Source organism: Parus major, chromosome 8, assembly GCF_001522545.3.
Source record: "Parus major isolate Abel chromosome 8, Parus_major1.1, whole genome shotgun sequence".
Classification (NCBI taxonomy): domain Eukaryota; kingdom Metazoa; phylum Chordata; class Aves; order Passeriformes; family Paridae; genus Parus; species Parus major.
The window spans coordinates 6,511,693-6,538,541 of NC_031777.1; the positions used below are offsets into that span (position 1 = coordinate 6,511,693).

The following is a 26,849-nucleotide window of genomic DNA, read 5'->3' on the forward strand; positions in this document are numbered from 1 at the left end:
CACTATCTGATAGGAAACAACAAACATGAAAAATAAAATAAATTTTAAAAATTGCTCACGTCATTCATAATCATGATCCATCCTATCCCCTGCAGAATATAAACCAAGAAACAGATAAGTCTATCAAAACAGCAGGAGAATGGTACAACTTTAAATCATAAAAAAAGTTACCAAAATTCTCCCGCTTGTTTGTTTTTACTCCTGCTTTAATTTTTACTCTCATCTGCTGAGAAGAATCTTGTTTTCTTGCTTTAGATAACAAAAACACATTTGGGAGTTTGATAGGATGCTCTCACATGACCTCTCTCTACATCCAAAAGTATGTCTCTCTGAGCACACATATTTTACAACCCTGAATTCCTTTGCTTTAGTGCCTGCCAAAAACAGCCTTCCAAAAAATGATGAAATATTCACCAAGGGCCTCCTCGATTTGTACCTGTAGCTGCTCAGGCTGAGCAATATTTACAAAATTGGGTTTTAACAACCAGAGCTGTCAAAGGAACTTGTCTTGTTTCACCAGGTACAGCACCAGTATCTGATAAAGGATGCTGATTTGGGGGTAAGCAGTAAAAATGAAGAGTGACTGTGCCAGTGAATGAGACCAAATTAAAACTCCTACGTAACCAAACCTACCTGTGAGGACTTATCCCTCACACAGTCACCCCAGGAAAAAGGAGTCAGCCTGGCATCACAGCCCTGCCACAGCTGACCATATCCACACTGCTTCTGAAGCTCTTGAAGGACTTAGGACAACACCACATTATGTTTCTGAGAATCCTTTGAGACAGTTCCCATTCTTTATTTGAGCATTTCTTTAGCCTGATGCTATTTTATTGTTAAGGTTTAAATTTATAACATTGTGGCCTGAGAGAAGCCACAGTTCACCCAGATAGCTCAACCTAGATTCCACTAAACAGGATTCCTGAATTGCTCAGGTTTGGCACCAGAAGAGATGCTACAAGCACATTACAGTATTTATACTCTAAGTACTAATTTTAGACTGTAAATGAATGATACAAATCAGTCTTTTACATACCGATGTTTCTGGCCTACAGAACACCTATCTTCTTCTAAATATCACAAATATCTCTTATTATTCCACTTTTGAGCTTTTTTTTTGCACCTGAAAATCCCCTTCTGGTGTCTCTGCAACCTTTCTCATTGTAGCTTTCCTCACGATCAGCCTATTCTAGAAACATCCTTACCAGTAAGACCAACCAGACCTATCCCAGCATGAGTTATTATGTGGTTATTATTGCATGCGCAAGAGAATCATTCCACCAGGACTTAAACATTCACCATGTATTGTCTTATATTACCCCAAAAGACTGCAAATGTTTCACCCAAGGAGAAGAACTTGGTCTTTCTCAGAGAGCCTCTGCTCCAAGCCTGTGACATGAGGCTGGTTTGGCAATGCCACCTGAATGTGTCTGACTGTCACTGACCCTATCAACAGCTGCATGATAAATCCTTGGCGTTAATGAAGTACAGGTGGAATGTTCAAACCCTGTAATGTTCAAACCTATCCGGAGCTGCTCTTTCAACCACTGGAGGAGGACTGGGAGTAATATTGATCCTACCTGTTTCATCTCCCTGGAAAACACAGTTCCTCTGGGCATCCCTAACAGCCCAAAAATTTGCCATGCTAAAATAGAAACCTTCTCTAATCCCTGCGATCAAAGAGAAGCTTTAAGCTTTAGGGATCTGCCTATACTGCGAGTGGTGCTCTAACAGAATTGTATGTATGTTAGACACCTTCACTTACAGCTTTTTTTAATGGCATTTGGAAAAACAGTACCCAAGGTATATCCTTCAAAATGGAGACATGCTGCATTTGAAGTCTGAGGGCTTTATACAAATCATGTAATTAGTTCTTGGACAAAAAGATCTAGAAAAATTTGTGGCTTTTTTCATTGTTTAAATACAGGTATAATTTTTATGAAAAAGCTGGCTATCTGCCAAGAAAAAAGCTTGTAGAGAAATTTTTCAGGGGAAAAACATAATGTCCTATTAAATTAATAAAATCCTGAGTATTCCTGAAGGCAAGCGAAGAGTCGGGGAGCATCAGTTAAAGGTTTTAATGCTATTGCAATGCAAATAGTAAAGCATTACAAAAAGAAATTCTAGCAGACTCAGTAAAATGTATTTTAACATAGCATCTTAAAAAATTATACCTGTCAGGCATCACAATAGCACAGTTCATTCAGTGTGATTCATGACTAATCTCTTATAAGCCAAAAGGTACGAGATCATGTAGACAACAATTGCCACGAGTGTAATGGCCGAAAGGGTGATCACGGCTGACACATAAGGGGCACAACCTCTTAATACAATTAAAAAGTTCTTTTATAGGAAATAACAATGATTTCAGAGCTGAGGTAGTAAGCTGCCATTCTACAAAGATTACTAACCTGCCCTATATACAGACACAATTGTACATGAGGCATACAAGCACTTTTCAGTACATTATCCACTTCTTAAAATAATTTGCATTTCAGGAAAAAAGCCAAAACAAACCATCTCTCCCCTCCATTACCAAACAGCCTTAACTTCAACTGCAGAGCCAGAGGCATTCAAGTTGTAAAAAGTAAGCATTTAGCAGCTAGACAAACTAGAGAATAAAAGCTCTGTGCAGACAATAATAATTGAAATTGGAAACTTAACGTCTTCTCAGATTCCTGCAGCCACCTTCAAATCTGGAGTATGAGCCCATTCAGGATCTGCCACAGCAGCATCTGTATTCCTGGCACAAGCCAGAGGTGCTCACTGCCAGCAGGAACAGGATTTGGGGAACAAAGCATAGGGGAAAAATGCTAATAATTTTCTAACTTGCTTTAAAAAAAGAAAAAAACATTTTGGTGTTCAGTATTTCCTGCATCCAAAATGCTTAAAGAAGCAAAAGCAAGTAAAGGAAAAGTTCAATGAAAAAGGTGCTTCCCAGTGCCTAAAGGGGCTACAGGAAAGCTGGAGAGGGCCTTTGGGCCTGACCTTCGTTTTCTGCCTCATCCTAAACTTTATTGTGACAGCAAATCCATATCCAAAAAATTCAAATACACACCCTGTTCAACCTCGCCTCTTCACACGACATCCCACAGGCCTTCCCTTCTGATGCAAGTGGTTTAGTTCTTACGAGTCATCCAACACACTCACTGAAGTGGCATTCCCTCAGGAAAACATTCAAATGAGCTCCTTTATTAAATTACAAAACAGATCTGCCTGCAGTTGTTTAACATGCACTTGAGTTTCTCTTACAACAGGGCATCCTTCAGTATTTAGCAGGAGCATGTTCCTGTACTATTCAATTATTTTCTTGCTGAAGAAACATAAAGGTTTTTGACATGCAAACAGTGTATGAAGATATTCAGGACACCACTCATATCATTAATGACAATATTTATATGTATGCATTTATATGTAGTCTACCTGCATGAAATTCAATGAACAAGACTGGCTGCAGGCTTAAAAAGCAGGTTTAAAAATGGATACCATTATCATTCAGCAACATTAAAATCCAAGGGAGGAGAAAACCCCACCAATCTTAACTCTGTAGTCTGCCTTTTATGAACTTAAAATCTACAGAAGAATTTTATTTCAGGGTACTCCTGCTGATAAATAACAATAATAATCCAGAATCCTGATGATCTGGATTAGAGGAAGGTTTCTGTATCCTTGGCAGGAATTTTTCTCTGGGAAGCCTTAACACCAGAATAGCTGGGAACATGGATTCATGCTCCAAGCATCCAGATCCTGGTATAAACAAGAATGGTTACCACAAATTATCTGTATTGCGCAGCTGGAACCAGGACCCTCAAAGGCACCAAGGACCAGGAAAACTGGTCCCAGTTGCTGCTGGTCACAGCACCCAAGGCTGTGACAGAGCAAGACAGGACAGACCAGAAAAAACATCCAGCAACAGAGATATCTGCTCTACCACAGGTCAGGAAGAAAAAGGCCATGTAATTTTCACAGAGCACAATACGAACATAGGGGGAAAAAATTGTGTTGTTTCCAATCAATTGAAAAGAAGTCAATAAAGGAAATTATCACTCCTCTGGTAGGATTCCAGCCCCAAAAGCAAATGAAACTTCCCCTTACATGTGCATGTGTTTTCTTCATACATAAAGTAAGAAAGACAATTCCATTAAATGAGAAAATAAATTTATATGGTTATCAGTACCAGGCTTCATTTTCAGCCACTCCCAAAAACAAAATTCCTGCATACTGTACAACAGGAATGCAGTAGCAGTAAGGGATTTCATTTCAATCCTACAGACAAGGATCAGAGAAGCTCTGCCAAGCAGGTCAGTGAGACCCAAAATGGAAGGAGCTCTCTCCCAAGGCTCTCTGCAGATGTGCAGGACAAGATGCTCCGTTCTGCAGTAGCAGGCCCCAGGAGGACCAACACTCACACATTTATTCATGAGGAACTCTGTGCAGTTCTTCTTCTATTCAATGCTCTCAAGGCTGCATCCACACATCTTAGCAGAAATAGGAGCTCAAGTGTTCCCTTAGTTCTTGTACTTGAAAGGAAATGTTTCAGATGAGAGCAGAAGAGAAGAACCAATAATGGGAAGCAAAAATTTGGTGGGGAGTAATTCAAATGTGAAACTGCTTATTAAATATGCAAAATACTTCCAGAAGCAGCAAGAGATAGGAAAAAAACAAAACAAAACAAAGCCAAATGTTGCATCTACTGTAAACAAGTGTTAACACAGAGAACAAATATATCTACCTTCCAAACTGGGATTAGATTTTCTAATCTCTTGTCTACAGATTTCACATTTGTTCTTTTTTAAACACATGTTCTGTGAAGGATGTCTCTGCAAGATTAAGACAAGAAGTAAATATTTCAGCATTTAGAAAATAAGTATGAAAAACTGTTGTTCAAGATTTCTTGAATTCCTAGAACACAGCAAACAGTTTCTGCTCCTGTTTAACATAAAGGTTTACCAGTATGTAAGTAAACAGTGTCCCTTGTTACCAAACAGGCAGCAGAGAGCTGTGACAAGCTCAGAACAATTCTAGGCACAATTTACAGAGCTGCAGATAAGAAAGAAGGAGTTGAACGATTTAAAGCAGCTTGTGGAGGAGAGGAAAGAGAGCTGCATGCAATTTCATTATTACTTTCTGTAGTACATAGGAGCAGGATGAGAAAATCTTACTGTGCTGGACGCTGTAAACACTGAACAAGAGCAAGCTTCCTCAAAAAGCCTGTGATTAAGGCATAAAACAGAAGATAAACTAGCACAAGGTCACACAAAAGACAACTTGTAATTCCTACTCAAACTACTTTTATATACACAAAAAACTCAAATTTGGTTTAACAATAAACACTATAACTCCTATCATCCAGTCCCTATAAAATGCTGCTCATTCCAGTCACCAGGCCAAGTTTTCAGAACACAGTGGGTACCACAGAGAAGATGGAGGGTACCACATTCCCATCTTACATTGGTGCAAGGAGACATCTAAACATAATTACAGTGGATTCCAGATTAAAATAGATCAGCCTTCAGTCTATGAACATAATGAATCACCCTCAGCTTACAAAATGGTGTCCTGGTTTAGGCTAGGAGAGAGTTAATTTTCTCCCTAATAGTTAGCACAGTGCTGAAGTTTAGATTCAGCCTGAGAATAATGTTGACGTTTCAGTTGTTGCTGAGCAGAGCTTACCCCAAGTCAAGGACTCTGCAGTGTCCCAGGCTCTGCCAGTGAGGAGCTGCACCAGAGGCTGGGATGGAGCATGGCCAGGACAGCTGATCCCCCTGGGCAGAGGGATATTCCATACCATGGCATGTCATGCCCAGTGTGTGAACTGGGCCAGCTGGCCAGGAGGGGCCGATGGCTGCTCGATTTCGACAGGCTGGGCATCAGTGGGTGGGGGGTGAGGGACTGCATTGGGATCACTCATCTGATTGTACTTGTACTGCCTTCTTTAATGGTCTCCTTTTTCATTACAATAATAATAACAATTCTAATAATATTATTGCTTAATTCAAGTATTAAATTGTTCTTACATCAACCCACAGGTTTTACCTTTTTCTGATTCTGCTCTCATTCCCCCAACATCTGTTAAACCATGCCAGACGGTTTCCAGAAGTAGATCCAGTCAGCTGAGGTCTCTGCAGCAAGTCTGTAGCATCAGCTAAAACATTCCATGCTCATACAATAAACCAATGTTCAGGACACTGCTGGGCTCCTGACAGGAGCAGTTTTATAGGAAATGAGGATTAAGCCTTTTGGGGCAAGTTTTATGGGAAAAGGGGAGATGCAGATAGATGAGGATGAATCTTACAAAGTGACAAGGAGAGACACACAGTGATTGATGCTGTACATAACAAACATAACTGGGAAGAGTCTAGACAGGCTTTCAGTATGTAAACATCAAATTATATCAAACACGCTGGAGGGACTTGTAGCAACCTCTAATTTTAAGGTTCTACCTGAAATTTAAAAGAAAGGCAGCTTAGGCTCCTTGCCTAAGCAGATTCTACTGATTTGCTTAACCAAACCCTGTGGTTTATAAACACCTTTCCAAGTTTATTCTCAGTGAGTAAATTGAGAAAACCTATGGGTCTGGGGTTTTTTCCCCTGAAGAAAAAGTGGGTGAGGGAGGAGACAGTGCCCCTTTCCCTTCATCCTTCTCGTCCATTCTTCTTCATTTTCACAGTGAGCTACAAAACTTGATTTTGCCCAGCACTGTCACTGTCCTGCCCAGTGCTCACAGGATGGATTATATTTTCCCTTTGAGAACAACATGAAAATAGTTTCCCACTGCATTCTTCCCAAACACTTTGCCTAAATAAAAAGGCAACATTAACTGCCCCTGCCACAATCCTTGTGCTCTGTAAACACAACAAAGCACATCGGAACCAACCAATCCTTTATCACCTCTCCAATTTCAGAAATCTATCAGTCCTGCAGTTAAAATTCCTCACATGCTTTTGTGATGGGTAGCAAAACCAGAAGTCAGTGATACACTACATAACCTGCTAAATAAAGGTAAATTAAAGATTTGGGGGTTCCTAAAAGGGGGTTTGATCTTTCACTCCATAAATAAACAAATAAGTGACCCACAAGGTGAATGCAGATTATCCTGAACACAGGGAGGAGGAGAACTCCAGAGGGATGACCAGGATTGTATCAAAAAACCTCAAGTTCAAAGAGCAACAGATGTTTCCTCTCAAATCATTCCTTTTGGGACCAAAGATAAATCACTGGGCTTTTGCTGGATGCAAAGCCATCAGGTGTAAATCACCTGTCTCACACCAGCTACATGTCAGTAACCTCTACCACAGAGCATCACATCATGTGGAAGAAATTGGATCCCTCCCCAGACAGTCTGCTCTTTATGTTAATTCCCTCTGAAAATTCACTTTTTTTCACTCTTCTCTTTGCTTTCTGTCCTTAAGAGAAAAGTTGAACAAGAAGGTTTTAGCAGACCCATCTCAAAATGCTGAAATTGCTTCATAGGTTCCCTGATGGAGAAATACCAGCACAATAGTCAGTTTTTAACAGAAAGCCTGAATCCCATGAGAAAAGTTAGTATTTTAAGCAATTTGATACTTCTCATCTCTTTATCAGAATAGTACTGATTTTTTTTTTCAGCCAAAGCACTTCAAATAGACACATACTTCAACCACAACAACCTTGAGGGCTCAAAGTTACAAATATGCCAAGAGGGCCTGGTGAAAGACAACCAAAACTACCAGCAAAGACTTTTGGTTCAGTAGTGAAGCGACAAGCTTGCCACAAGTACTTCCATGGCCAAAAGCACTGTGGGCCAAAAGCAGCACTGTATGTTTATTTTATTAACAGCAAGTTCACTTATCTTAAATATGCCTGACATCTCCATTGCTCTACATCAGATGCTGTTCTCCAGCTCTATCTCCTCCTCTCCCCCAGGCTTCCAGTAAAATTAGACCTTGCATTAAACTTCCAGTAAAATAATTATAGTTGGCACGTATTTTTCAACACTGATTTGGAAGCCAAGAAACCAAACCAAAATCAAGTCAAGCATTACCCAACTTTTCTCAGAAATAGCAAGTTCTGTAGATCAAATACTGTCACTGGCAGATGGCTTTGCTCGCCTCTATTTCACGTGCTCTGTGAACTTCCCAAAAGCACTGGCTGTAAACCTTACAAAATTCTCCTACAAAAAAATAGGGGAAAAAGTCTTAAGGCCTTCAAAACAAAAACAAAAAAATTATGACAGAGAGAAGTCCTCCTCAAAGGCAGTGGACATTTTTATTGGGGAGAAAACAATGAAAATAAAAAGGAAAGCAAGAAGGAACCAGAGTCCTTCATACAATTTCTAAGTCGCATCCATCACTTTCTTCTGCATGCAGATGATATGCTAACAAGCCCTTTAGATAATTCAGTCCATACATATGCTGTGTAGGTGTTTGCTAAAACACTAATGCCAGCATCCAGTCACTACAATGGGTGTGCTTTCTACCTTACTGCATTAAAAACTGTTAGAAGAATTCACAGAAAAATGTGACAAGAAAGAGAACTCCATTTTCAGAAGTATTTTAAGTCAGTTCACCTCCATTTATCTTTCACCAGCAGCAAGGTTGTCCTTAGAGCTGTTTCCTCCTGGCATAACTCAGCACTCCCTTTATTCCCATACTTTATCATTCCCCTTTCCTGTTTTTGTACTCACTGCTGCCTTTTGAGGATGCTGAGTAGGGGCAGGAGAAAAATTGAGACAAGAGCCCTCAGCTTTCTGAACAGCAACCTCAGGAAGCAAAGCATTTAAAAAACACTGGAATGCTGATCTTTAATTTTCAGGTCATTTAGCCAAAAATGTGATGTACAGAAAGGTAAAAGTGATGTTTCAACACTCCCTGAGGTTTCAAAAATAACAGTTCTGTCCATTCAGAGAATCATACCCAGCACTTCTTCCTCTGTCTATACCTACCACTTCTGTCTTATTCCACATTCCTCAAAATATTGAGGATGTTTAAGAAAAAGTGAACCAGGTTTGACTGCAAACAACTTTTGCCAGGATAATTCTCAAAATTGCCTAAGGGCTTGAGACACTAAGATGCTTTAACTAATAATTGAACAGGACACTGCATTTTGTATAGCTCTGAGATGGCTCTGAGACCTTTGTCAGTGTTTTTTTCCCCCACATATACATAGTGAAGAGGATGGATCATTCTGGAGATGAGTCACTACTGAAACAACAAAATAAACTCCTGTGAAATGCTGTGGGGTTTCTGCTTAACATTCTCTAGCATCTTTTTTGGGAGAATTTGGCAAACTACTGCCAAACGCTCCTCCCACAGAAATCAAGCAGCGATTTTGTTAGTGAAATTAACCTAGAAGTGCTTAATATTAATTTCAGTCTCCACTTACCTTGTCCTTCTGCTTCAAGTTTGCTTCTTCACACAGCTGACAAAGGAAAATGGAAAGCCACCAAGAGCAGGGCGACTGCTGACACCAAGCCCACAGCCAGGACAGATTTCCACAGCTCCATACAAAGCTCCAGCATACTTGTTACTGTTGTATTGCATTTCTGAAGCACCTCAGACAAAGTGCCTGAATATGTATGTACAATGCTACAATGTGGTTTAGATTTGCTCCCACTTGTAACAAGTTCAGCAGCAACATCTTTTGGCTAAAGCAAATTAACACATGAAAAATTGGAGCGGGGTGAGAAGTAGGGATAAGTGAGGCTTTGGTGCCAAGCAGTCAGCAGAAAATTCAACCTAAACCCAGCGCTTCCTGCTGCCATGGTCTGTCTGCACAACATCCAACCGCCCTCCTGAAGTCCTGACAGACCTGTACAGACTCCTTCAGCACAGGCACCACAGTAATTACCCCATCCAATTCAATATGCACACAGATCACTAATTAACTCAGAACATGAAAAAGGTATCAAGCCCAGAATCACAAGTAATGTCCCCGTCTGTAATCAATGCTAATCTCAGGGTCATCAGGGGACACTGGGTGCTTGGACAGCTGATCTATGCTGCAATCTGCCTTATTGTCTCTGCATACGTCCTGCTACTTATTTATCCGTATTACCCTCTTATTTATCCTTATTACTTTCTTATTTATCCTTATTACCTTCTGGCTCTGCACCACAATTCCCTGACAGGAGGATGCTGGGTGGGAGTCGGGCTCTGCTCCCAGGGAACTAGGGACAGGATGAGTGGTAATGGCCTCAAGCTGTGCCATTTAGAAGGTTTAGATTTAGAACACTGGATTTAATATTAGGGAAAATTTCTTCATTCAAAGGGTAGTCAGGCACTGGAACAGGCTGCCCAGGGCAAGGATGGAGTCACCATCCCTAGGGGGATTCACAAGACATGTATATATGGCACTCGGGTGGGCTTGGCAGTGCTGGGGGAACAGCAGGACTCGATCTTAGAGATATTTTTAAACTTTAATGACTCTGTGATTGTACTTGAAAGCTACGATAAACATTATTATTAATGTTACAATATTATTGTTGTGCTATAGACACTTGCACCTTTGATTTGATTTTCTTTGGAGGAACAGCATTCCTACCATCCCTGCTCCCACATATGCACAGAGGTACTTCAGGAGACCAGACATGGCAAACCCTTTTTTTTTAGGGTCACTGCCCAGTCACTTCTGTCATTTTTTCTTGTCCTCAGCTAAGGCAGGAATTTGATGGAGAAGAGAATAAACTGCTTATTTACCATACAAGCTATAGTAGGACTAAAAACATTCTGATTGGCTGTGCATAGTTGAGTAGGCAGAAAACATGAGGAAAAATGCTACTTGCAGGCTTTGGAGGAAAAAAGTACAATCTTAACAAAAGTGACCAACTCTAAAAGTAAATTAATTTTTCTACTGGCTTCAAAGAGACTAAAAATAAGAGGGTTTTACCAAAACAAATCATTAAGTCTATAAATATGAAAATTAGTATTATTACTAGCAAACATTCGTACACTACAAACACTGAGTAAGAGCACACAGGGAACAAATGCATTCATAGCATGTTTGAAATCCACCATTTCAATTTGACTGTCAGTCCCTTAACAGATGATAATCCATCATTCCTCAGACTGCAGGAATACCAGCACTTCCTTCAGCAGTCATCGAAGAGGAAGATGAGAAAACAATGTAAAATAAATTTAAAAGAAAAAAAAAAGGAAATCCCCCTCAAACTGAACAGAACAGTTGCTTCTTTTCATGAATGGGGAAAGCACTTTACACCTTCATTCCCCTGTGCCGAGCAGCAGTGGTTGACCTTTTTACATCATTTCACAGAAAGGAAAGCAAAGGACAAGTAGCACAGCAGAGGCAAAAGAAAGCTCCACCTTTCCATCCCTCTGCTCTGATATCCATGGAAGAACCGGGCCCTTTCTGTTTTCAAATTTGACTGCAAACTTTCATTATATTCCTTTGCTTTCCCAAACTGTTGTTATCCCAAAAGCTCAGCTAGGGATGTACAGAAACAAGCAATTCCTTCTTTAGAATCCTTCAGTGGCATCCCCCAATCCCCCCAGCCGTACTAGACGGACCCCACAAGCCCACCCACGACTTTAAAGATGAGTTGACAATGCGGTTATTCCTAACAACTACATCTGGTCTATGAAGTCCATTTCATCCTGCTCTCAAGAGAAACCAAAAGCAGATACAGGGCAAACAGTGTAGAAATACAGAAACCAGCATGTAGTAACACTCTCTCCTACCCCAACCCAACTACAGGTGCAACTCTTTTCCCTTCAAAATGTAGCTATAGTTGTAGGAAGTACAACACAGCAAGTCAGCATGGACTGACCATCACAGCTGTTGGGCTCTCCTGTCCATTTCCTTGTTTCCTCCCTCTTCCCCACCTTGTGAGCTTTGGAAACCAATCTCCTTGCTGAAAGGCATGACTGCACTTCCTAGAACAACACCTGATTTCATCTGGGGTTTCTTTGTGCCAACATAACACAGCTGGTAATGTGGTGAGGGGAAATTTAAGATGAAATAGGAAATGGCGCTAGTGCTGGTGAGAGGAAACTCCATTAGAACATCCTTTTTACTTGGAAGAAAAATTAACAAATTTCTTAAGAGCTTTTTTAGAAACTCCTTAAAATTTTAAACCAATAAAAAATACCTCCATGGAACAACTTTCTGTTGCCTAAGACTTTGTAGATACCACATACATGAACTTTCCTGCCCAAAACCAGCACTGGAGGACTTTGTCCTGGACATGAGGCCCTGCTGCGACAGCTCTGTGCCTTCTCTCCATTACCTCTGCTGACAAGCCAGCTCTTGTTCCTTGGTGTCCTGCCAGGACCTCTCCTGTAAAACATCTGTGTGGCAGCACAAGTGGCAACATGAAACTGCACAGAAATTCATGTTGCTCTGGCTTTTACAGGTCACTGCAACACTACACAGCATGGGTAGGGACATAAAACAGAAATACCAACAAGCCTCCTTCAGAGGGAGGGCCTTTAACCAGCCAGAGCAACTGGAACCACAAATCACTCCATTCTCACAGCTAGTGCTAGTGCTCCCTCCTTCCCAACAGCAGGTCCATGCCACAATGAGACGGTTATCTTCCATCAAGCCCCATCCCAAGTTTAACAAGCAAAGGCTCATCCATTAAACTTCACCCATACCCTCACTTCTCCCCCAAAAACATACACTCGACTGGCTACCATTAAGGTGCCAGAGTAAAATGGATTTTAATCAAATACAAATTCTCTTTCTTTTCCTTATTGCTGTTGCTTTGCCTTTTATTAACTTATCTACTTGTCTGTCTTGCAATCAAATCCCAAAATACAAACCAGCACCACTGAGAATCAGGGAACTAACCCTGATCACAATAATCACAAGTGGTGATTATTTTGCTGTAACACCAGTTATCTAAGTGGTTTGTGGTAGAAAGAGAGATGGTTTAGGGAACAAACAAGGGGTGCAGCCAGAGATCAAAAGAAATACTGCTCCCTAAGTGGAATATTAACATTTCCCCCTGGAAGAGATGACAGGAAGATGAGTAAAGCACATTAAGCAGAATCACGGCAGTTTACAGCTGGAATATTTACAGGCTTTTTGGCTGATCTTTAATATTTCAGAATTGAAGAAAAACCCTGACTGAATCTTTCATCTTTGGCCTTGCCCATACCTAGTGGTGCTGTGTTCAGCATGCTTTGAGTGAAAAATATTCCATCTGTATCCAGCCCAACTGTATGTCACCCATTAGAAGGGTGCACAATGAAGAAAAGCAATATAAAGCCACGGCAGCCTATAGGAATCAGCTCTGGCTTGAGCACTCAAAGTTTTTATTCATAACACACACCATATGAAGGACAGAAGAAAGAAGCATTTGATCATTTCTGCCCTGAACACACCTTGAGACAGCAATGCAAAGCACACGTGTAGCCTTACACAATTTCCTTTCCAACAGCAAGTGCCTCCTTTTCGTTTTGCTGTTTTGCTAGGCCATGCCTCAGTTTCTCCTGCCCGCTTCCAGCCTTGTGCCATCAGCTGTTTAGGTCTTCATATTCCACCTCAGCCCTCCACCTTGCCACCTCCTTGTTTATTACATTACAAACATTGTACTCACACTCTCCATGTCATTTTTCTGGTTATTGACACCAGCTCTGGATGGTGGCAGCCCAGACACAATATGGACATGATTTTCTGAACCTGAGAGAGTTTCAGGCTCTCAGTGGTTGATCTGCTACCCAAGGGAAAGTCTTTTGTGAAACTTTTCTCTCTCAAGGACGGTTGTGTAAGTAAGATTTTGGTTCTCAAAACAATGACAAAGATGTTCTGAGAGTGTTTTTCTCTTGTTCCAGCAATGGGAGGAGAGAGGTGTTCTTCCATGTACCAATCAGGTTAACCAGTAATCAGAACACCTTATAAAAAGGAACACCTGAAATAAAGGCTTTTTTGCCTCCTGAAAATAAACCTCGGCTGCTTGCAATAAGAACCCTTGCTTCATACTTCGTGTCCACTAGCGACAGCACAACATGCTCAAGCTCTGCCTTTACCCCAAAATGAAGAGTCAGCCAACATGAAATACCCAAGGCCAGGCTGGATGAGGCTTGGAGCAATCTGGTCTAGCGAAAGGTGTCCCTGCCATTCCAGGGGTTGGAATGATATGATCTTCAAGGTGCCTTCCAACCCAGGTCATGCTATGAACATCTGTGAATACCTCCTTTGCTTGGCATCATGGTGGCCAGCCATTACTCTGAACTTCTTCACATTTAACACATGCTAAGCCCAAGGTACCTAAAGAGTCCAGTCTGTACGAGGTAGGTAAGGACTGTAGAAAAGTGGTGGGGAGCTGAAGTCAGAGGGACAACCAAACACCAGATGTGCAGGGGAGCCATATACCTTCTAAAGAGGACAACCAGTAAGACATGTGCTAAACCTCATCTGCAATGATATTTACACGGATTTTCCTCTTTGTAAACAAATTAACATAGCCACAATATTTGACTGTACTTCTGTCTTCCATGACCAATGAGTCAGAATTGTTGTTTACAGTTTTTAGGAATACAACCCTGCAGTCCATCAGTACTGCCTTCACCCTGCAGAGGCAGGTGAAGCTTCGAAAAACATCAGGAAATAGGGAGACACACCCCACTCCTAGGACTGCACTCTGAGCATTAGTACTTGTCAGACAGCAAGAGAGCAGAGAATTACTCTGTCATAATTCTGAACTTAAAAATCGTTAAAACTTAAAACTTTGACAAGCAAACCTATTATGAGAACAGATGAAGCTACTGAGGTCCAAGTTGATCAAAGGATTATGAAAAATAATCCAGATTTAAATCTGGATTAAAAAAAAAACCCACCCCAAAACCCCAAAAAACCCACTTCAAAAGCAAGAAAAAGAACCAGTTCTTATTTTTGTGATAGCAAAGCACAGAAAAATCTGAGTCCTACCACAAAGATGCTGTTGTAGCTGCAGAGAACCTAGATGAGCAACTCCCATCACAGCAACTCCACAGCCCTCTGGAAAAAAGAGCTGTGGTCTTCCAATTCCCATCCCAGTGCACCATTCCTTACCCCATGTCATTTTTCTCTTATTCCAGCAATATATGGAAGCACATAAATATTCTCCTCCACAGGCTTTGAAACTATTTTACCAGTGCATGCTTGTTCTCTTTTTTCTCCCAATATTCCCTAAAACAAAGCAGAAAACAGAACAGAAACCAAGGAAACTGTCAAAGACAGATGCACACAGCCCTTCTATGTTTCCACATAAGTACAGACAACTGAAGGTCTAAGGCGCTGCCCCTGAGGCCACTGTAATTTCCACCAGTTTTAAACTTCCTCCTAGAGCACCTCAAATCCTTCAAACTACTCAACCTGGTGGCTAATGACCAGGTAGGGACAAGGAACTGGAGACTGGAGACAGCTTCCAAACCCTACCACCAAGAGGCATAGTCTGCCTTAAGGGCCAAAGTCACTCCCATCTTCTACTTTCAATCACTCCTTTGACATTTAAATCAAAGCCCAAAACCAGTCTTGCAGTCTGATGATGCAGGAAGGTCCCTGCACTCCTGCAATGTTGGGGTTTTTCTCCCTCAACATCAGTCAGCATTCCCACAGTCAGCAGCACCTCAGCTTAGTCTGCACTTGGAAAAACCTTATGGATATGGATGCTAGCTCACAGAGTTTGATTTCACAGGCCCTGAAGCAGCAGGCTGAAGCTCACATGCTACTTTCAGTTTTATACCCAGTCACACTTAGTATTTTGAAAGCAATAAAAGCATTTCAACACAAACATTCAGGCATGTTCATGATGGCAGCAGGGGAGATGGCAGCAGGTAAGGAATGGAAAATTATAGACAGGGAAAAGAAGAATGGGAAATCAAACACTTAAAAAAGCAGAGAAGTCAGCAATTTACCAATTAAAAGAATCCATCAGCAAACCGGACAGCGCCATTCACCAGGTACCAACCATGAAACAGAAATCCAGAAGTCTTCAGGGCCGCCTCCACTCTTAATTTGCAATTTTTATTCCTGAGGATATTCAGTCACAACCAAGATCAAAAGCAGAGCTGACCCCACACACTAGGAAAGCTCACAGATTTTGGGGAATAATTTCCTTTTCCTTATGGCATGGTTAATTCACCTGGGATCTTCCCTCCCACCTCTGCCTCCGAGCAGGACTGCATCAAAACTTGCCTCCTGCTTGGCAAGACAATACCTCAGGAAGTAGTTGATACCGATTATGGCCAACAGCCTGTTGTGCCTTTCCAAAGCACAGGATGATGCAAAAATATTCCAGAAAAAAAGTAGTTTCTTCTGCATTTGGCTTAGGGCACAAACATAGAGGAACCCAATAATTATTCTGGTTATTTACTCTCCACTAAAGAAATAGGGCTGTGACGACAAGAGGAAGCAAGTGAGATCTCCATGTGCTTTCCCAGGACAGCAGCAGCTCTTGGGAGAGCAGGGTGCAAGAGAAGAGAGGAAACATTGTCATCAGTCTCCACCACAGCCAGATCATTCCTGTACCTGAAATGTTTTATTTCAAAATCAGGTCTTTAGACTGGTGGGGATTTGCACCTTGGGCTTTCTTTTGGAGGGCAAGGAGGAGAGAAAAGGCAGCAGTAAAACAACTACTTGCCTTACTCATCACAATGGGAGGAAAGAAATCTATCCTCATGCATTGAAGGCATTGTAAACCCCAGAAAAACAGGAGCCCTTGACATGTTACACTTAATGTCTTCAGTGAACTCCCCCTTGTTTTGTGTAGTCTCCTTAGTCCTGCACTGCTGCCCAACCTGTTCTGCCTACAAAGGAAAGCCAGGGCAGGGCCTGGAAGGGTTTGGACCAATTTTTCATAGAGCAGCAACATCATTATGTGCTGATTCTGCTACATTTGCTATTGCTTCATCCTCAGAACCTTCAATCTTCCCTGACTCCGCAAGAACACCATCCCAATCCCATGCATCCATGAGGACAGGATTCATGGCCTGGCTGGTACCTGGACATGGGGCAGGAAGGGTGATGTCCCTGTTCCCACCCTTGGCAGCTGCTGGTTGGGAAGGAGCCGGGAGGGACCCAGGGCACATCCCTAACTCCCAGCTAAGTTGGGCGGCTGAATCAGCATGGGTGGACAGCGATTTACTGCTGACACAGAGCCGCAATAAATCACCACCTTTCTGGAGCAACAAGGAAGTTGCAGGGGTGACTCAGTCATCCTCCATCCTGACACCATCCCAGGAGCAGAGCCACATACATCACTCAGCTTTGGGCTGTGCCCATGGCCCAGAAATAGTTCTAATAGCTAAATCCTGCAGTCATCATTCAAAGCTGAAACTCTTATTTACATTCAGCAAGAACTCATGTACATTTTTGAGAATGCTGATAGTAACCAGTGCTTAAATTATTTGCTTAGCAAAGGAGTCTATTTAACTACAAGAGTTATACCAAGTATGCAATGTCTTCTGACCCATATAGAAGCTAATAATTTGCATTTTATAGAACCACTTTGCATAGACAACCCATCTTAATGGCCAACAACTTACTGTAAAAGAATAAATAATTGAAAAGCAACTTGTCAGCACTGTTATTTGTGTTACGGGTCACTCACAAACCTCAGTGCACTGCAGTATTAAATTTCCAATGACCTTCTGGAAAGCTGCTCACTCGGAGTCTTTTTTTAAGGCACGATATCTCAGAATGCCAAGCAATTGCAGAGAAAGTATGTGACAGCTACCCAGTCTGTGGGAGAGGCCAGGCAAAACACCTTGTCAGAAATTTATCAGCCTGATCCCCCTTTGGCTGAAGAAGTGACTTTTACTTCATGAATCCACTTGACCGAGCTTCTCTCACGAATTTCTGTCTTAATGCCAGATTAATCCTACTTCCTCCAGTCCCCAGATATCTAAGAAGCTCCAGCTCTTTTTCTCTCAAATCACTGGCCTTTAAACTATTTCTGTTGCAGCACTCAAGCATTTACTGTGGATGAAAGAAGGCTCAGAGAATAGCACAGAAGTGTAAAGGCAAACAAAAATTACATGGCAAAGCCTGGGATTTTCATAGTCTCAGGAAAATGAGGTCCCCTGAATCCCATGGCAACTCTGAGAAGAGTCAAGTGCATAATTTCTCATTATGCTTGTAAAAAAACCCCAAATAAACATACAACTAAATGCAGCTTCACAAGGCTGAGCATTTATTATTCTCCTAAACGCTGTTACTAAGCCTGAGGTCTCTTATTCCACGTTTTAAGGTTTGATTTTTCAGAAAACAGTCTTCCTCTTGCCAAAATGCCAAATATGCAGAATGGTAGTTACAGGAAAATCCAGCTCAGTCCTATTGTTGGGGAAGAACTGCAAAGCAGCCCCACATTTCAAGCTGCTCACCCCAGCATGCCTGTCCCACTGACAGAGCCTCTCTATGCTGGGATCACAGTCACTCCTCACTGTGACGTCTGCTCAGGGCTGTGCCCATACATCTGCTCCAGAACATGCTCATTGACTCTTTGCCATTCTCAAAGCTTCTCTGGCATATTTCTGCAGACTGAAGCAGGAAGATTTGGGCCAGCCAGGGGCTGATTTATCTCTGCATGAACGCCTGTGGGTGTAATTTGTGCAGCTCTCCCAAACAAAACATTTTCACTGCCATAGCAAACTTGCCCAAACCAAAATTGTTTGGTATTTAATTAACATCACTGCTGCAATGCTGGAGACAAAAGGAAGAAGCACTCCCCTCTTCCCATAAGCATCAGGATGATTTAATCACAAAGATACGCCTTATCCAACGTGACCAAAACAGAAAGAATACAGCTCCCTCTTACTATTAAACAGAGATCAGGATCTTGTTCATCACAAGGTTTTGATTTTCACTTCAGTAGCCCTGGCTGATGGACTTTCAACCTGAAAACTAGGGAGTAATCTAAAAACATAAATCATACGAAAAAACCAATTATATCCATTAGACCTTTGAGTGGTAAAAAGAATAGAGATGGGATTAGAAAACCCTGGCTGGCTTTCCTTTCACCCACTAATCAAACAATTCTCTGAAGTACTCACAGGAGTTTCTCCTCTCCACATCTCTGAGGCAGACAAAGGAGAGAGCCAGATCTGCTCCCCTGGATTCAGTCTGGCTTATTCAGCAGCTTCAGCTCTGCTATTTCAGATTCCTGTAAAAATAAAGGCTCAGAAGGAAAAGCTAAGCCTCCAGGCATCCACCAGACCACAACTACTGCACGCACATAAGAGGCACGGTCGCACTGGGAGGAGAGGAGAAGCAGCCTGTCCTTCAGCATCACATGGCTGGCCATGCTCAGCAGCACAAACCACAGCCTGAAACACCCCAGCTCAGAAAATGCCCCGGAGCTGGGCACATCCATCGGTAACAGAAGACTGGCTCCTGCACACTCTGTCAGTGCATTTACTGCACATCAGCTGTGCTCCCTTCAAGCTGGGGTGAGCAGGCCTGTAGATGAAATTAAGCAATAGGATCCAAAGCGGGTATTGCCAGAACAGAGAAACATCTTAGTCATCCCTCAAAACTGTAGCAGAAATGGGCTTACAGCCCACTACCAGCCCTTAGAAACTGACAGCATTTGCTTTGGTTTGCCAGCCAATTCTTCCCTCAGACTGTTTTCTGATGGAGAAGTGCAAATGTCTGCTACTCAGAGCTTTACTGAATAGCAATTTAAAAGGAATCCTCCAAACACAAAAGTGAACTTCAACAAGCCTGCTTCCCCAGGAACAGCACACCAACATCATTAACATGCACAGGGCATGGAAAATGCTGCTGCGCTGTGAGAAAGGGAATCCAAGCAATGTGTTCCTTCCTCTGTGTCTTCCTGCGAAAACAATCTCTCTGCCCAATATCCAAAGGCTGCACAGGCTCCACAAATCTAATTAGCCATGACTCCAAAGTGCAGAGTTCTGTCTGTCTAAATGCATAAACATTAAAGTTGTTTTGCTTTTATTAATAAAATCTTGGAATGAGATAAAAATCCTAAGGAAGAAAGCCTAAGAGGTAAGTACCTCCCCAAGTAAAGAGCTGTCTTTGTGTGAATAAACTGGGCAACCTAAATAAACTTTTCCTTGTTTATTATAAAAGCACAAAGTCACCAAGGTCCTTTTAAGTCCTGATGTATGAAATTATTCCAGCTACATATAATTTCACAGAGCCCAAGGGGTAAGGCTATGGTATTTATAGATACATCCAGGGCTAGAATTTTGGTGAGCAGCAACATTTTTATGGCCTCAACACCTAAATACTTTTGGGAAAATGCCTACCTGTATATATAGATCCTGGGAAATTTTCCCTATTAAATACATATTTCAAGTGAACTTGCTCTTTATCTTTTTTCAGACTTGACAGATAAAGTCTGTTCTTTTCTCTTAGAGATACAGAGACAGAAGGAGAATAAACTGAGGATACTTTCATAGCATGAGGAAAGCCTCTGATCCCATCCTGATGCTCTCAGACAAGTTCAATGTCTTCTTTTTTATTCTCCAAAATAGGGCCTCAGATTTCCTAAGCACATGCCACACATTAAGATATGAATCTCTGTAAACAACTCAAAACACAAAGGGACAGACAGACCTCCACAAAAAAAAAGAAGAAAAAAAAAAGAAGGAAAAGAAAAAAAAAAGAGGAAGAATGGTTTTCTCTTATTCAGATAACAAATTAGGAGCTCACAATAGTTTAAAAACCTGTTTCTCCAAACTACTAACCCAGAGCCCTGCATAAAGTCTGCTCAGGACTGGATCAACACTCCAAGTTAAATCACTTGGCACTGGCATCTCCATAATTACCTTCCTTTGAAGCAATCAACAGTGGACATGCAGGCAAAGGATGCTGCCAGATTACCACTGTTCCAGAGATCTTATCCATATACTGTTGTTGTGTATAGCATAATTATGTAATCCTATCTATTTTTAAAATAAACTGTTTGGTCAGTCTCTACTGTTATCCCACCTGTAAACCATCAGGCTGAAATATACTCATAATAATAAAATGAAATATTCTCATAATACTTTAATCATAAGTTTACAGACCTAAGGGTGGAATAGTAGTAGAAATTACAAGATGAAGAATTTCTGTTTGCTTTAAAAACCTTAAAATTCTACCCCATTTTTATCAATAGGATTTCAGAAGCCACAACAATAAGGGCGCTAACCAGGCTCCCCAGGGAATGGACACGGCCCCAAGACCACCAGAGCTCCAGGAGCACTTGGACAATGCTCTCAGAGATGCACAGGGTGGGATTGGTAGGGTGTCTATGCAGGGACAGGGTTGGACTCAATGATCCTGATGGGTCCCTTCCAGCTCAGGATGCTCTTTGATTGTATAATTCTGGTAATAAATTACCAACGTTTGAAGAGCTTCTTTTAATAAATCAAACAACTTTACCACCAGTATCCAGAAGTCTGTGACCCAGAGGGCTCCTATAACCCAGACTCCTGAACCACCAGCACCAAAGCAAATACTGTAGGTCAATTCACAGCCAAAAGATCCTGCTTCCCTGCCACACAAAGCAGAATTTAAACCACAACTTCGTTACCACTCATGTATTCCTGAAATGGTCGAGGATGGCGTGGTGGAAGCCAACTTATAGAACAGTTCAGGGACTGAGTTACTGCTTTTTCTGCATCATGCGGCACTTACTAGAATCTGTATTACTTAACTTCAAGCTCTTTAATACAACTTCTAAATTCTATTCTTCACATTCTTACGCTAGATCCCTTGCTAAGATTCACTTTAAATCTTTTTTCAATCTTTCTTTTACCGGTAAATCTTCCAGCAACGTTGCTGAAGTTGCTCCTTGGCTTGCAGCAACTCTTTTGTCATCTGAATGTTTCCGAATCCAGAGTCACCCCAATCTATGTCCAGGATGCACAGCTTCAGAAATCACTTCCTGTATCTGAATATTTTTTTTGTATGCAGTCACCTAAATGTAACAGCCATAATGGTACCTATGCATGAAAGATGACTGTAAACAGGGCTGAGATTATACCTCACTGAAAATATAAAGCAGTTTTCTTCATGTACCTTCTAAGACCTCTTAGCATCCCCATATATAGTTTATTTCTGTGTGAAAATCTAAAAAGAAACCTATTCTTATAGAATTCAGATAAAATCAAAAGCACATCAAATAGAAAACTGCAAAATTAAAAAAATAAAATCCTTTCCAGACTGGACAATTATACCAGAAGTTCACCAGCACAGGTGGTTGTGAACACCAATGCCACGAAATTTTTCAAAACTAATTAAGACATTTTTTAGAGAAGACAATCCATCAGCAGCTATTAAACACATAAGCCTCCCTGGAACTGCCAGCCCAAAGGTCTCCTAGAGTGGTGACTGCTACAAGGGTTTACCAGGAGGAGTACTTCACTGTTCCAGTTTTACTATGCACCTGGGAGTGGCCCCATCAGAAGAGCTACTGAGCTAGACAGACAGTCTGTCTAGTCGGACACAGAGTAACTGCTCTTACTTTATTCACAAGATTGAAGATGACAAAAGACTAACCTGTTAATAAATCAGAGCAGAAGTAAACTTGTACCAGTAAAAAAATAGTCTTAACATGACTGATTGCATATCACATTCCACACTGCCTCCTCTGAACATGCTAAAACATAGGCTTAATAGTATTACCTATTCCTTGAAGTACCTTTTTAGAGTCCAGTGTACCCAAAATGTGCTTGTGTACATTTATCACAAATGTTATACAGCACACAGAGCAGCCAGTAGCACAGTGATAGACATTTGAAAATGCCTGTGAAATCCATTTGCAATTACATATCTGCTTATATAGAATTAAACACAGTCATCAAGGAAATAAATAACAACAATAATAATAAACTCTTTCCAGAGTATTTTTTAACATGTATTCAATATACAGTCCTGTTCCATCCCCTGCTAGTGGATGGAAAAGCAGCACCCTCGAGAGTACCTTACCTTTCCCTGAATGAGAGGAAGACTGGAAGGCTCAGGCTCCACACAAAAACGAAGGCCTCTGGAAAACTGACTGCAGGAGTTGCTTACTCCTCCTTTTCCCCAAACACTTGATACCAACACATCCTGTATTTTCAGAACAAGATGCACTCCTAGAGGAGCAGAGCCCAGGCAAGTCCACTGCAGTGCAGCTGCAGGCAGGGGTCCCAGCGAGGCACTGCACACACATATGGAGAGGTCCATGTTGACCAACACCTCCCTCTCCTCCCCACATCCCAGTCTGCCTCTTCCCCTCTCAGCTCCTGTCTCTCCTGTTGGCGTCTCACCTCCAGCATGGTGGTGATGCCTTCACCAACCTTAGCAGCGCAGCCTGCATGTCACCACCTTCTTATTGAGCAGATTCAGGGAGACAATCCCTGAAAACCTCTTCTGCAGCAATGCTACCTCCAAGACAACAACAAAAAATGGCCAACCACCAAAGGACCAGTTGAGGGGCTGCCAGCTTCAGCAAACATGGCTGGAATTGTATTTTTTGTTTAATTTAGGAAGCTTCCAGCTGAGCATTGTTCATCTTGCTTGACCCAGCTCCTGGACTGCAGTAGCCTAGAGCCCACAGAGTACCCCAGGCACCACCAGCTGTGCACAAAGACGTTCAAGGAGGCCTTGGATTATCAACTAAATGAAGCCTAAAGTTTGCCCATGCATGCAGACAGCACCTAAGATGCTGCAGAAGCTCCTGGAGCACAGACAATCAATAGTAAATACATCATAATCCCAAAGAGATTGCTAAAAATTTATTTAGTACATTACTGTGTTCACTCATTGTGTTTCCATCCAATATTTGCAACTTGCCAAGTGCAGCAGATCTACCCAATGTAAACAGCTGCCCTAATCCATGCTGTTCTATAGATTGTGTTTACTCAAAGCTGAATGATCATTTCAACCTTTGTTAATCTGATTGCATAACAAACCACAGCAGCCTGAAATAATCAAGCTGCTCTCTCCAGCACACATTAGTTGAAATCAGTCATTTCAGCACCCCACTTCTTCTAAAAAACAAGAACAAACCAGATCATGGAGAAAGAAAAAAATAAACAAAGCACCTGGCCACTGCTTTTGCAGCCAACCACCACACACATCACAGCATGCGGATGAATGCCACAGAGCACATTCACACCTGGAGCAGGCTGTGAGCACAAGGCAGAGCAAAATGTTCTCAACCACTGAGCTCCACTGCGCAACTGAAGCACATTTTGCTGGATCTCAGTCACAGCTTCAGCGCAGGCTCACAAGCAAACTATACAGCATGCATTTTCAAAACATAATTGCACATATATAAACAAAGGCCATAATTTACATGGCAGATCCTATAAAAGCTTATCTAGCACATGATATCACACCCATAAATTACAACTTAAGGCACCTATGCCAAACTGCTCCCACCCTCCCACCCCAAAAGCAAGATGATTAATATCAAACCCTACTCACCCATGCCTACACCTCTTGGGAATAAACACACATGAAGTACCTCCCAAGACAAAGTAGTATTTAAAGAGTCTTCAGACAATTAGAAGATTTATAATTATTGCATTGCATCATCACAAAGCCTTAAACAAAGCAAGCTGCCTCGTCATACAACACCTAAGATAATACAAGGTTAAACAGCATCAAGCAGTATCGGTTAACTTCACTTGTACTGAATGGCAAATACCCCCAGTCCCTGGGCATGGGGAGCTTCAGCCTCACAGCTATTAAATAGCAAATTAGACAAGCAAAATTAAAACACAAGCAATTCTTTGAACAGGCTCAGAAACAGAATTTTCCATTAAAATCCAACCAACCAGGGCATAGGGAAAGCGAAGGGCAGGCAAAAGCAGAACTGAATAAGATGAGGGACATGTTTCAACATCTCCCAGCTTTAGTTCACTGGTCCATGATCAGCTTGGGAGAAATCAAGAGGCAGTATCGAGAGCTAACATGACACTGCCTATTGATCACATCCAGCTTTCCACAGCACACAACAGAATTCCTGCTCTGGACTGATGATACCCGAGGAGGTTACCTTATGGCACAACTGGCAGACAGACAGGCATCAGCCGACTCTCTAACCAAAACACGCCTCAATACCTTTGTAAGGCAAAACCAGGCAAGTATCTCTGCTCCAGGCATAAATATCAGCACCTATCCACAAATAATTGCTAATTATCGCAGTGCCCCCACGCTCCGCCCGCGCCGGGGCACTGCCCCCGCAGCCAGGCCCTGCACCGGGGAACAGAGCGGCTCCGGCGGCTCTGCCCGCGCCAGCTGGGTCTGTGCCGTCTCCATCACGCTCTGCCCGCACCGATTTCCCCATTCCTGCGTGTTATTACCAATCTGACATCACCCCAGAGCAAGCACAGTCTGACATCTACAGTTAACTCGGTGATGGTGTAAGTGCCTCCCGGCGCACGAGCGGTCGGCGTTGCAATACACTGCTGCCGAACGTCGAAAAAGAACATAGACGAATAGGTACAGATATCGATACATATAAAACCCGCCGAAGAGCGGCTCGCAGGGCTCGCTCCCGCCCCGGCCGCGGAGCCGCAACCGAGTCCCCCGGGCGCGATGGCCCCGGCGCTGCCGGGCCGGGGGGGGCTCCAAGCCGCCCACCCGCAGCCATTTCCCCGCCGCTGCCACGGGTCCGGCGCTCCCGGAGCCCGCTCTGCACAAAGCCCGCCGGGCCATGAATAAAACGTCGTCCAGAGGCGACGGCGAGGGGTGTCGGGATACGAGAAATAAGGGAATGGAAAGGGGAGAGGGGAAGCGGAGGCGGGAGCGGCCCCGCGGAGGATTGGGAGGGGGGCGGGGGGGGGAGGAGGGCGCTCCCCCGGCCCTTGGCCCGCGCTGCCCCGGTCTCGGGTGCTCACCTCGGCAGCCGCGCTCGGAGCGGCTCCCCCGGGCCGGAGCGGGCGCCGGGCGCGGGCAGCTGCGGTTCCCCGGCGGTGTGCAGCGGTGCGGAGCGGAGCGGCCTCTCGGGGAGCGGGCGGGGCGGGAGTGGGCGAGGCGGGGCGGGAATGGGGCCGTCACTGAGGGGGAGGAGCCGCCCGCCCCGCCGGCTCCTTGCGGACCCCGGGGGTACCGGCACATCCCTCATCCCGCACACGGACCCCGGGGGTACCGGCACATCGCTCATCCCGCACACGGACCCCGGGGGTACCGGCACATCCCTCATCCCACACGCGGATCCCCCGTGTCGCAGGGAAGGGGCTCTGAGTGGGGAGGCACCAAGCGCCCGGTGAGGTCACAGACACGCAAATATTGAATCGGTGGGGTTAGGAGGGGACCTCTGGAAATCACGCAGTCCAGCCCTTCACTGAGACAGGGTCACCCATAGCAGGTGACACAGGCGGGTTTAGGATATTTCAGATTTGAAGACTCCACACCTTCCCTTGGCAACTGTTCCAGGGCTCTGCCACCCTCCATAGGAAGAAGGTCTTCTCCATGGAAATGGAGGGCTAGCTCCAATCTCTGCTCTATGTTCCCAGGGACAGGACCCAGGGAACGGCTGGAGCTGTGCCAGGGAGGTTTATCCTGGAGATCAGGGAAAGGTTCTTCCCCCAGAGGGTGGTGGGCACCGACAAGGCTCCCCAGGGAATGGGCATGGCCCCAAGGCTGCCAGAGCTCCAGGAGCATTTGGACAACACTCTCAGGGATGCACAGGATGGGATTGTTGGGGTGTCTGGGCAGGGCCAGCAGCTGTACTTGATGACTATGTGGGTCCTTCCAACTCTGGCTATTCCATGGTTCCATGATGTTAAACTTACTGTGTTGTAGTTTCTGTCCATTGCTCCTTATCCTGTCACTGAGCACCACCAAAATAAGTCTGGCACCATCCTCTTGGCACCTGCCTTTGAGATATTTATGTGGATCTCAAAAACAGGCCCCTGTGTCTTTGGCATCCATGTCCCACTCAGCAGGGGGACAGCAGAGTGCTTCTCTTCCTTAGC

At 43.2% G+C, this 26,849-nt stretch overlaps 1 protein-coding gene across 4 annotated transcripts in view; it reads right to left on the bottom strand.

Annotated features, from left to right (window-relative positions):
- C8H1orf21 (chromosome 8 C1orf21 homolog) overlaps positions 1-25,883 on the bottom strand; it is a 102,644-nt gene extending 76,761 nt beyond the window's left edge. For 3 of the 4 annotated variants that reach the window (XM_015636643.3, XM_033516426.1, XM_015636644.2), the window contains exon 1: positions 25,770-25,883. The gene's annotated coding sequence lies outside the window, so the exon portion shown is untranslated. Of the gene's footprint in view, positions 1-18,974; positions 18,993-25,769 lie in introns of those variants that run through there. The other variant, XM_033516427.1, reaches the window with a different exon arrangement.
- Positions 25,884-26,849: the final 966 nt, after the last annotated feature.